This window comes from Mustela nigripes, chromosome 13, assembly GCF_022355385.1.
Source record: "Mustela nigripes isolate SB6536 chromosome 13, MUSNIG.SB6536, whole genome shotgun sequence".
In the NCBI taxonomy this organism is placed as follows: domain Eukaryota; kingdom Metazoa; phylum Chordata; class Mammalia; order Carnivora; family Mustelidae; genus Mustela; species Mustela nigripes.
The window spans coordinates 87,704,334-87,716,361 of NC_081569.1; the positions used below are offsets into that span (position 1 = coordinate 87,704,334).

Sequence of the window (12,028 nt, forward strand, 5' to 3'; positions counted from 1 at the left end):
TTAATTTCTTAGAGTAATTTCGCTGGTTTCAATATAAAGGAAACAAAGCCCATCAGAAAGAGTAAGAACTTCTAACAGTTGAATAAAACTGGGTAACTGTTCAGTGGGGGTTAAGTCAGCTCATTTAAAAAAAAAAAGTATAATTGACAGTGCTTTTTTTGTGTGTTTTGTGTTAAGATTTTATGTATGAGAGAGAGAGAGAGAGAGAGCGAGCGCACAAGCAGGGGGAAGGAGCAGAAGCAGACTCCCCACTGAGCAGGGAGCCTCATGCAGGGCTCAATCCTAGGACTCTGGGATCATGACCTGAGCCAAAGGCAGATGCTCAACTAACTGACCCACCCATGTACCTTAGTTTTGTTGTTGTTATTTTTAAGATTTATTTATTTGAGAGAGAGGGAGCACATCATGCAAAAGAGCGGGCGGGGGGAGGGGCACAGCAGAGGTAGAGGGAAAGAGAATCACAAGTCGACTCTACCCTGTGCTTGGAGCCCATTAGGAGTTTGACCTCACAACCTTGAGATCATGACCGGAGGGGAAGCAAAGTGTTGGATGCTTAACTGGCTGCTCCTCCCAAGCATCCCTAGCAGGATTTCTTAAATATCAAGGTTTCTGAAGTCAAATATGCCTAAAATAGAATTGTTTCATTTTTACAGATTAGACTATTCTTTCTCATCCTTTATTTCCATATTAAATTGGGCTAGTAGGAGAAACTGTTTTCTTCTGTCTTAGAATATTTAGGCTTTATCCTTCCAATAATTTGACATGTTGTCTTTGGGCAGAAATGGGAGAAATAATATCGTTGGTTTCAAGATGTCAGAGCTTTCCAGACACTGCTCTTTATTCATGTGTGAGTGTTTGATGCTTCAAGATACTCCAAGCAAGAAGGCAAACCGGTCTTCCATGGCCTGAATGGCATGGGAAAAGGGGATGGTTTCTTACTATTATCAGGATAATGTCCTTCCTATTTGTTACAGTCTGAGTTTTGTGGTAGATGAGATTGGAAGATTAAAATATGAAGAGGATTAGGAAACTTCTTAATGGGAGAACTTCTTTCCCTTGTAGCCAAGATATACAGCTGTATAGGTGTTGAGTCTTCCAGAAGTTTGCATAGGGATGTATAGGATACATTTAATACAATCTCCTAAATGTACGAAAAGCAGAACAGTTTTGTCTTTACTGTGTTCTCTAGAACTACCAAAGGTTTCTGCCTAAAAAGGGAGGTAACTATACAATGACACGTTGAAAGGCAGTAATCTTTCATGAACTTGGGGAAGAGAAAACTAAACAATCACCCTTGAATAACTTGGTATTTCCTTCTGTAGAGCCCCAATCTGGAGCTTTCCTGGTGGTACACCTGAACCTTTGAATAATTACTGTGTGTTTGTAAAATGTCTCATTCTCCTTTGGACTCTTAAATGTTTGGTCATGAACACAGTTAAACCCCATGACTATATTCAATATTATTAAGAACCTGGGATAGTGAGTAGTTTCTCTCTCTTTTGTTTAACGAAATCTTTGTCCTGATGAGACTGTATGTGCTGAGGTTTTAAATTCAAAAGCATTTTAACTTGGAAATCTGGAAGCTAAGGGGAAATGCATGAATGTAATTTGCTAAGATACTAGAAAAGCTAGAAGACAAATCTTCAGGTAAAAAATTGTAGAGTTTGCGATGAGTAAGATATTAACTGGTGTAGGTTTGTATTCTATTTGACTTTACTAATGGTGTGCTATTTTCTAAAACACTAGCAGAGTTTTAAAAATTAACACATTTAGGGGTAACTGGGTAGCTCAGTTGGTTAAGCAACTGCCTTCAGCTCAGGTAATGGTCCTGGAGTCCTGGATTGACTCCTGCATCAGGCTACTTGCTCAGCAAGGAGTCTGCTTCTCCCTCTGACCCTCCTCCCTCTCATGCATGCTCTCTTTCTTATTCTCTCTCAAATAAATAAATTTAAAATGAAATCCTTAAAAAACATAAAAAGTAATACACTTAGCACTTACTATTAGGTAGTATACCCTGCACTTATACGTATTAATTGAATAACTGACTTTATCCTTATAATTCTAAGAGTTAGGTACTATTACTACCTTCAGTTTGTAGTTGGGGAAACTGAGGTGCAGAGGTGAGGTAGCTTTGTCATTGTCATATATATGATGGGTAATTTCTGTGTATGGTTAGAACGTTTGTGTTCCCCCTGCCTTCTAGCCCTCCCGCCAAAAGTCATATGTTGAAACCCAAACCTCCCAAAGTGGGTGTGTGTGTTAATAGGTGGGGCCTTTGGGAAGTGATTAAGTAATGAGGGATGAGCCCTCATTGCTAGAATTTGTGCTTATTTTATAAAAAAGACTCGACATGAATCCCTCACCCCTTTTGCCATGTGAGGATACAAGAAGTCAGCCTCTCACTTGACCATGCTGGTGCGCTGGCCATGGACCTTCAGCCTTCAGAGCTGTGAGAAATAAATTTCTGTTGCTTATAAGCCACTCACCTGCATTTTGTGTGGCCTGAATGGATTAAGACAGTTGTACAATGATATGCAAAAGACAGAGAAGAGAACTTGCCTTGTCTTATCTTGTTATACCAGGTGTGGTCCAGCTGTATTGGCATCACCAAGGAGCTCATTAGATACACAGCATCTCAAGTCCCACCCAGATCTGCATTTTTAACAACATCATGAAATGATTTTATTGCACCTTAAAGTTTGATAACCATTGTAATGGATATAATTTTCAGGTTTCTGCTTTGTCTTGAAGGACAAGAAATAGCCTCAAAAATCTTTTGGCATATTTCTCCTATCTCTTTAAGGACTGTTTGGCTGGCAGATCTGATTTTCATGAAAATTTCTTTCCTTTTCCTTCCCCAAGTAATAGTACTAACAGTAATAATAATAGTAGCTAGGATTTGTTGAGTGTATTCTATCAGCTAACCACTGTTCTGCTTAATGATTATCTCATTTAATCTTTACAATGAACCAAAAAAGTTGGTATTCTTATTTTAGGTGAGGAACCTGAGGCATAGAAAGGTTAGGTAACTTGTCCAAACTCCCACAGCTAGCAGACTCCAAACCCAGATCTGAGTCCAGACTCAAGTGGCATCATTTCAGCCTGCATGATCTTTCAGCTAATTAAATGTATTCTATTCCTCCTACAATAACTTAATTTCTTATCTGATCCTCCCATTAAAAAGGAAAATGTAGAGAGAGCCTATAAACTGGGGGCAGCAAGTAGAGTGACCTAAAGCTTCTGGGCATATAAGAATTCCACAATGAAACTCTTTAGAAAATGTCTTAATAAACAACTGGCATTTGTTCAGTATGTAGATAGGTCTGTATCATAGGATATATTTTTTAATGACTTTTACATCTAACCCGGACATTGACACTTTGTTTCAGCATTAGAAGGTATTACTTTCTTATTCCTTCGGTATAATTTGGACCATCTGAACTATGGCAGCACCACCTGGAGTGATGATGGAGGCTTCGGGGAGAAGTGTGTTAAGAGCTTGACGGGAAAAAGAAGAGTCACTGTGAATGAAACAAAGCAGGTGTTACCTGTTAACCTTAAAGCATGAGTTTGTTGACCCTTTGAAGTCAAGGGGATTCTAGAGGACACGAACTGGGATTCATCCCAGGGAGGCTAAGTTGGAAGATATTTCCTAAATGTCTTTCCATATATTCTTTGACTTGAAGCTTCACTCATAGACGAGTGAACGTTGTCCAAACTCTCTCTTCAGTTCAATGAGAGATGTTTCTGATGTTGAGTAGTGTGATTTTTTTTTCCCCAAAAGCCAAGGCAAGGATCACAATTTGTTAGCAGCTGCTCTCCTTTTCTTATTTTATTAGTTTTATCTATTCAGTGTTTCATCATGTGTTTTTTTATTTGTAAGGGTCTGACTCAATTAGGGCATTCAAGTGCTTTAGCCTTGTATATTAAAGCCTATCATCAATAAATTCAAATGGGATTAACCTTGGAGTGACATCTTCATTTCTATGATAATATGCAGTCTATGAATCCTTTCATATCATTGCCCACAGACTCTCATATGTAAAGACCTTGGAACTTTAAATAAGTTAGTTGTTCATCTCCAGCCACTTGAATTCATTTATTTATAAATGGTTATTTCAAGTTTTCTTTCATTTAGCTCAGGCTGTTGATTGATGTTTCTTGTGAGTGTTTTCCTCTTTAAAAAGCAGGAAGATAGTTGGAACATAACCTCCCAATAGCCTTTTTAATATGAGAGCCTGTTTAGTGTATGACTCTTTGTGTAATCACTTGTGCATGACTGAGCTTAAATAGTTTGCAGACCTTGCTGATGGATTACAGAACAAGCAATGAACTGGCAATTCTTTTTTAAGGGATTAGGTGACTTTGCACTATAATGGATTGTGCATTTCCCTCCTTGTTTCACTTTCTTAGGTGCTGTTTGGTGATCAATTTTATGGTATATAATGAGAAATTCCATAGATGAGTGCACATGGTGGATAGTACTTTCTGGTAAAAATGACATTCTCATCCAGTAATAATGGGCATGGGGAAGGAGCTTGATGGTCTGTTTATATGTGTTTTCAAAAGGAAGGCTGAGGAACTCAGTTAAGGAAGAAGTAGCTCCAGTCCCTTCTGGTCTAAAACTGTCCCATTTGCAGTTCATGGAATTATAGAGAACCCCAGGCTGCCATGGTGCCCTCAAGCCAAGTTTATGTCAAGTCCTTAGCAACCTGCACCTTTTTTTTTTTCAACTACTCATATTACTGACAGTGGTTTTTTTGCTTTATGTTTGGTAAACTTATTAGGATGCAGGTACTGTTAGACATTTGACATAAGGATTGGTATTATTTGATTCTATTATCTCAAAAATTTGTGCTATTGGTTACTAAGGAGCAGTGGAAAGCAATGTACAACTTCTTGTTGCCAGAAAAGATAAGATTTTTAATATCTAGGAGATCTATATCTATGTGTGTATGTGTGTGTGTGTAGTTTATATATATATATATATATATATATGTATATGTATATGTATATATAAAATAATTTATAGAGATATAATTAGATTTTCTTCCAAAGAGCTACTCTTTGAATTCAAAACTCTTTCCAGCTTTTTAAAATGTATTAGAAAGGGGGAAAAAAATGGGTAATGGAGATAGCAACTGGCAATTGAACAAACTTAGCTTTTTATTTTTTGTTGAGGCAATACATTCAGTCTCCAGAGTCTGGCTACTTTAAAACTGAGGCAAGTTTCAAGATCTTTCAAAGCCCTTTCAAAATGAAGATAATAATGTACCTGCCTCATAAGCTTATGGAACTTGTAGTGAGGTTTGAATGAAATGATCCATGTATACCTGCTAACCTAGTACATAGTAAGTTTTCTAGAAATGTTGGTTATTATTAAGTTCTTTTTAAAAAATTTTTTAAATTTCTTATAAACATATATTTTTATCCCCTGGGTACAGGTCTGTGAATCGCCAGGTTTTTACACACTTCATAGCACTCACTATAGCACATACCCTCCCCAGTGTCCATAACCCCAATATTCAGTTCTTGATACCATGCCAAACCAACTCTATAAATGAGCTTATTTTCCAATTTTGTAAACAGATGAAATATTCTTTGAAATGTTAAGTACCATTTGTAAGGTCACAGCTATTGGGCTCTTACCTTATACTACAATATGTGTTAACTATAATTCTCTATTTTTTATTTATTTTTAAAGAGTTTTTGTTTATTTTTGAGAGAGAGCAAGTGAGCCTGAGTGGGGATGGGAGCAGAGGAAGAAGCGGACTCCCCGCTGAGCAGGGAGCCCCACACAGGACTCTATCCTAGGACCCTGAGACCATGACCTGAGTGGAAGGCAGATGTGTAACCAACTGAACCACCCATGTGCCCTATAATTCTCTGTTTATTGTTTTACATAGTTTTTAGATGCCCCCCCCACACACAACTTTATCAGGAAACTGAGAATCAGAGTTTTTATATTTAAGAGATCTCCAAGTTACTAAGTCACAAAGCTAGGATTTGAGCATTGTTCTGCCCAGATTCCAGATGTTTCTTATTTCACCCTGCTTCTCTGAATACCATGTGTGATTATGGTGTTTGGAGAAAGGGCTTATGTATTTAGCAGCACTTTTTCATTAGTTTGGCTATTGTTATTTACATTCACTAAACATTCCAGTGAAGGTTGAAAGAAACTAGCTTTACGATTAGCAAAATTACTGATGAGGTATTGTTACACAACTACCAAATGGCTACAGAATAAAAAGACTGGCAATACCAAATGTTGGTAAGGATGTGTGGAGTACCAAAGCTCATACACTGTTAATAGGAGAGAAATGATGTAACCACTTTGGGAAAAGGTCTGACAATTTTTAAAACTAAATATACCTACCTATGACCTGGCAATTCTACTCCCTAGCTATTTATTTACTCAGGAGAAATCAAAACTTACTTTCACAAAAAGACTTTAAAGCTACTGTGAACATTTTGGTATTTATAATGGCCAGAAACTAGAAAAAACATAGACATCCATGAAAAGAGATTAGATACACTGAAGTAAAATCTTGTAATAGAATACTAATTAGCCATAAAAAGTAACAAGCTGCTCTTCTATATGATGTATGGATGAATCTCAGAAACACTATGCTGAGTAAAAGAACCTTTATACAAAGAGCACATACTCTTTGATTACACTGTGATGTTCTAGGATAAGTAAAATTCATTGATAATGGTGCTTTCCTCTGCAAATACTGATTCACTTCCCAGGAAGTTAAGGAAACACTTGTGGATCATGTAGCACTCAGGTGTCTCTTAAATGAAAGTATACCTTGGTTATTGTGGGGAGCTTTATGGAGTAGGCTTTATGGCTTACTGTTTATGCCCATGTTGGGAAACTTTCCTCTGCAACTTGAGTTATCCAATTAGAAAAGCTGATAAGAAATTGATCTCTGATACCATGAATCACCAAATTCTGTACCTGAAACCAATTTTACTGTATATTTTAACTAGAATTTAAGTAAAAGCTTGAAATTAAAAAAAAAAAAAGAAAGAAAAGAAAAGAAATTCATCTCTGACCCTTTCAGCTTATGCCAGTGATACCACCACAGCCCTGGAAGGCATTCCGGCCAACTTGAACTCACGGGTCTGGGTTGTTTTGGAAGATAAAATTACCATTGACATCTTCTTAGGGACCAGTGCAGCAGCGTCTGGGTAAATATAAATATATCTGCTGTACATAGATTAATGCCTTGGGTCAAGCAGAAAGGTCAATATAGAGGTTTAAAGAGAAAACTACCAAAGGTAGGCTGGTGTTTTGTCAGATTTTGTTTTTTTTTCTTTTTAAGCTAACTGGGCCTAGGCTCCTGAGTGGGTCATGGTCAAGATTAGTACTGCTTGGGGGTGCCTGGGTGGCTCAGTGGGTTAAGCCTCTGCCTTCAGCTCAGGTTGTGATCTCAGGGTCCTGGGATCGAGCCCCACATAAGGCCCTCTCAGCAGGGAGCCTGCTTCCCCTCTCTCTGCCTACCTCTCTGCCTACTTGTGATCTCTGTCAAATAAATAAATAAAATCTTTAAAAAAAAAGATTAGTACTGCTTGAAGTTCTGTTGATAGTAGACTTAATTAAATGTGGTATTAAACTGAGTGGATTTGGTTCCAGCCACTAGTGACTGACAGAGTGGTGTAGTAATGGGACAGAAGCCAACATAGTATGGAAATTTGTGAAAGAACTCTCTATGTGTCTCTGCTATTTCAGCATGTATGAAGAGTGAAGCACTAGATTCCTCCATTCTAGACCATCTTTTCAACATTCTTACTGCTCATAAGAGATTCAGGATTCATAAGGAAACAGTATAAATTTTGAAACTAGCTGTTATAGTAGGGCAGAACTAAGGCTGATTTTTAAAAATTTTTAATTTATTTATTTTAGGGAGGGAGGGAGAGAGAGAGAGAGAGAGAGAGAAGCATGAGTTGGGGGAAGGGCAGAGGGAGAGAGAGAATCCTGAGGCAGACTCCCTGCTGAGTGGGGAGCCTGTTGCTGGGATCCATCCCAGGAGATGGATGAGATTATGACCTAAGATGAAATCAAGAGTTGGTGGCTTAATGCACTGAGCCACCCAGAACTAAGGCTGATTGATCAGAAAGGAAGTCCTCCTACCCAAAGGAGAGTCAGCAATACATAGAGCACCTTTCAGGCAGCTGTCTTTGAGCCTACTTCCGGCTCTCTCCCTTCATAAGCAATGTATTGGAAGACTGTACCATAGAGCATACAGTTTGATGAACATACTTACTACCAATTCACATTTTGTTAAATGCCCTCATCCTTCCTCTTCCAAAAATCATGTGTTCATCAGCACTCCACCCTCATTGTCAAATTATCCAGAATAGAGAAGATTTGAGATTTTATGCTGCTTGCAAGATAACAGGTTAACATGGCATGGTTTCATGGTTACTGATAGAAGACATGACACCACTGAGTCAGAACTAGGACTGTTTATTACAGTAATACTAATAGCCAGAATATCAGTATTTTCCCCAATCTCCATAGTAAAGAGAACCAGGTGATGCCTGAACAGGCAGTAGGTTGCATTTTAGAAAGAAATCCTGAGGTTTAAGGTGCCTGAATCTTTCATAATGGGCAGTTCCCATGCTTATGTTACTCTACTCCAGAGGGAGATACTGTCTCTGTCTTCCAAGGTCGTTCAAATATGAGAGTTCTCAAAAAGATAGTCCAGAATAACGAGTAGTTAGTACACAGTTTACTGCATATGCAGAAGTGTGGTAGACCCATGGAGAATGCTTCCAATGATAATTATCTTACACATGGCTTCACAGTTCTGTGACCTTTGACATGTGCAACTTTCTCCCCTTCTTCTAGCTCTCCCTTCACTTGACTTTACCTTCCTCTGGAAGTGCTCTTTCTGTAAGATCTTAAAACTCTGAAATGTGAAACTCTGACCACAGTCTCCTCACCTCTTTTTCTTCCTCCCTGAGACTAAATATCCTGAATTTTTTTCAGGCTTTGCCTCTCATCAACCAACCCACATTTTCCCCACCTGGTTTTCCTTCCTGGTTTTCTGCCACCTTCCCTTCTCAGGATTAGGCCCAGCTACTTGCTCTACCCAGTGACCTCAGTGCCTTTGCCCCTCTTCCTTCGGTTACACTTATTTTGATACTTTATGACTCTAGGTTATCCACTACTTACTTTCTCCGTTTCTGATGCCAAACTTTCAAGCAATTGTGGAGAAAATGGAATGACCTTTTTTGATGAAAGCATTAAAAATGATGATTTCCAATTTCAGTAGCTTCAGTCCATCTCCCTAGTTCAGACTCCTTGTAAAATATTTTGGAGAGATGGTAAGCACCACAGCAATGAATACTGGAATAGACCTCAGATAATAGGCACAATAAAATGTTGATTATAATGCTAGCAGTAAATATAAAAAGCACTTTTCTGTCTTACATCTACCCGGGTAATGGACCAAAAGTATTTTAAGTTTACTAAAGTGAAAACAATTAATCCTCTCTTGAAGGTAGATTAAATATAGCCCCAAATAACATACTTGATCTATATTGTGGCTATCTTTACTGAATTTCAGTTCAAGTTCAGGGAAGTAACTTTGCAAGGTGACTCGTGAATTTTCCTGTTTTTCATTTTGTTGTTTTCCATTAGAGAGCTAAGCACATTGCTGAGTGTCAAAAGCTTTTGCCATTAAAGCAGGTGAAGAAAATATGACAGGGAATATTGTGATGATGGTTTTAGTTTATGATGCATTTCAAGCTGTGCATCTCTAACAGTTAAATCCTTCAGCATTTTTAGTGGGGTTAACCATCATGTAACTTAGGAAACATAGGCATTTTTGTTTCAGAGAGAAAAAGAGTCAAGTTCTATGTCAGTTGGTGAAATCCTAGAGTTTTATGGCTTTAGAAAGTAGATCTGGAATTGTACAATGTATAGCATATTGACATTCTTCCTGACGTCTCTTTCTCAGGACAGTTCTTGATATCTGATTTGTGCTGATGCTATTTAATAGGCTTCCAATATTTACATTGAAGATAATGAGCAAAAAGTAAAAGGTAATAAGGTAGATACTGTGTCAAACCGGGGGAGAGGGGAGAAGTTACTAGTCAGAAGGAACATAAAATCTGTATGATTAACGCACACAAATGAAACTAAAAAATGGAATGTGTTAAGAGGTTTTGTTAGTAAGCATTCTTGAAATTCAGAATTTTCTTTTAAACAGAAGCATTGTTAAAAATGGTAGATTCCTACTCTTGGAAACAAAAAGTTACTTAACTTGCTATGAATCTGAACCATCAACACTGCAGTACTATCAATATAATGAAAGATCTTAAAATAATTGTGGGTGTCTCTTGCCATAGTGAAGAAAACTTTTAGACTTGATTGCTATTCCTGGCTCCTCCATTAATTTAGGTGAGCTGCTTAATCTCTGTAGGTATTCTTGAAATAAAGAGGGTGGATTTGATAATCTTTTAAAATTCACTTCCAGTTCTAAAATTCTTTTGTATTCCTATCCCTGTTACCTATTTTCCTCCCCTTTTAGAAACACGAAGACCTTACAGAATTCTTCAGAGGCAATTCTTTTGTCTTCTTGTTGGCATTAGAAAAAAAATTTAGAAAGTCTCTTTTATCAGGATAGATCGTAGCTTCTCATTTTGTGAGCTATTATGTATTTGGGTGGTATTCACCTTCTTTATGCTTCTGAAATAATGGCAATGCCATGTTTGTGCTCAAATAGTTTCCTTTGATAAAGATAAAAGCAGATTGCAGGAAGCTGTGATCATCTCAGTGAAGTCTCTTGGGTTTTTCTACAGTAACTTATTTCAGAAAAGCTCAATGATTTAATGTACATTAACTCACTGATGCTCACATGGGCCTGAAAAGTGGGAAGGGCTGGTATTTTACCATTATGTGTTCTTAACAGACAGGCTCAGAGGAACTACTGAAGTGGAATGGAGTGAATTTAATCTAAAAGGCATCTCAGGTTTTAACCCCTTCCTCTGTGGAAAGAGCACCCAATGCATGCCCCCACATAGCACTTAGTACATTGCATTGCATGCATTTATTTATGGGTCTTTCTCACGCACTAGACTATGAACATCTCAAGGACACTGCCTAGTGTGTAACAAGCCTTGTGGTGTTTCCTGAAATGACATGGAACCTATCGCATTATAACTCAGGTTCATTACTGGACCTGGGCCATATCTGCAGACCCAGTGTGCTGAATCCTTGATGTATTTACCAGGGAAAGATCCCTGAGACCCTCTCCCCCCAACCAGATCCTTAAATTTCAGAGCATAGAACACTTTGCACAAGTAACTGACTTTCTCTAAATTTCCTATATCTGTATATCTGGTATTACAACTTAACCACCTTTTCAAATTTGATTAAATAAAGCTTTCTTTCCTGTTACCTACTTTTCCCAAAGTCACAATTTATTACACATGGTCATTCTCATAAAGTAGGAAAAAAATGTCCCGTTGAGATGTGGATTACATACATCAGCATTCTGGGATGAGGGTGACCATACTGAATAATGCTTGCTGCAGCTGCTTTTGTGCCAGGGGCCATCATGCTTTACATATATTTTCACTTATTTACTCAAAATAACCTAGTGAGGTGGATGTCATCCCCATTTTCCAGATGGACAAACTGAGAGACATAGATTTAACTAAACTTTGCACAAAATCAACAACTATTTGGAGGCAGTAGGCTTCAAGTCTGTTAAAGTTTATGCTTTAACTGTGTTTAACTGCCTCTAGGATGGGAATTAATTTCCATTTTTTCACCTTAAGCAATTGGAAGGAAAACAATGAAGAATCTAACCAAGACATCAGGGGATTTTAGTAATTGCTGCATCTTTTGGGACCCGCTATTAAGTAGGCCAAAGTTTAGCTATAGATGATAATTTTGAAGAGGTACCAACAATGACTTATTGTAGATTTTTAGCATTGATATTTTAATACATGCAACTTTTTTTTATTATTATTTGTAGGTATACTCATAGGTTCCATACATGTAATTATT

At 37.7% G+C, this 12,028-nt stretch overlaps 1 long non-coding RNA gene across 1 annotated transcript in view; it reads left to right on the top strand.

The window, feature by feature from the left end:
- LOC131998800 (uncharacterized) overlaps positions 1-12,028 on the top strand; it is a 210,604-nt gene that overhangs the window by 92,843 nt on the left and 105,733 nt on the right. The gene's annotated exons all lie outside the window — the stretch shown is intronic.